The sequence below is a fragment of the Macaca mulatta genome, chromosome 18, assembly GCF_049350105.2.
Source record: "Macaca mulatta isolate MMU2019108-1 chromosome 18, T2T-MMU8v2.0, whole genome shotgun sequence".
Lineage (NCBI taxonomy): Eukaryota > Metazoa > Chordata > Mammalia > Primates > Cercopithecidae > Macaca > Macaca mulatta.
In genome coordinates, this window is record NC_133423.1 from 78,392,606 (window position 1) to 78,393,386 (window position 781).

General features: G+C 37.5%; 1 non-coding gene across 1 annotated transcript; it reads right to left on the reverse strand.

The window, feature by feature from the left end:
* Nucleotides 1–285: 285 nt before the first annotated feature.
* LOC114673895 (small nucleolar RNA SNORA48) lies at nucleotides 286–419 on the reverse strand. Its single transcript, XR_003724746.1, has one exon. It is a non-coding gene; the product is annotated as a small nucleolar RNA SNORA48 (small nucleolar RNA).
* Between the last annotated feature and the right edge of the window lie 362 nt (nucleotides 420–781).

Below are 781 nucleotides of genomic sequence, written 5' to 3' on the forward strand. Positions count from 1 at the left end.
TCTTTTACCAGCTCAAATCTACTTTGAATATGATGATAAATTTTCATAGTTCGATTATTTTCATTTTCAACTCCAGGATTTCTACTTGGTTCTTTTTAAATAATTTTCTTCTCTTTATTGATATTGTCTATATGGTGAAACATCATTCTCATACATATCTTTAATTATTTGAGCATAGTTTATTTTAGTTTTTGAGCCTATCTATAACACCTAATTTAAAGTCTTTGTCTAGTAAGTCTGTTGTCTATGCTTCCTCAAGGAAAGTTTGTATTTACTGTGTTCCTCCAATGTGTCCAAGGCATGAAGCAGCCACGGCCACAGACCAAAGGCCAAGCCGAGATAGACAAGGGATTGCTTTGTCCCTGGCTGATATGAGATGAATGCCACAGCTAGATGCCACTTTACCCAGGTCAGAGGCATTGACTGCTTTTCTACCTGTGTATGAGTCATACATTCCAATTTTTGTCTGTTTCATTTTGTTGTTGTTGAAAACTGGGCATTTAAAATAATAGAATGTGGCAACTGTGGATATCAGATTCCTCACCCTTCTCCAGGTTTTGTTGTTACAGGTATTGTTGTTCGTTTGCCTAGTTACTTTCTTTTTTCATTTTTCTTAGATGGAGTCTCACTCTTTTTGTCCAGGCTGTAGTGCAGTGATGCAATCTTGGCTCACTGCAACCTCTACCTTCTGGATTGAAGTGATTCTCCTGTCTCAGCTTCCTGAGTAGCTGGGATTACAGGCATGCACTACCATGCCCAGCAAACTTTTGTATTTTTTATT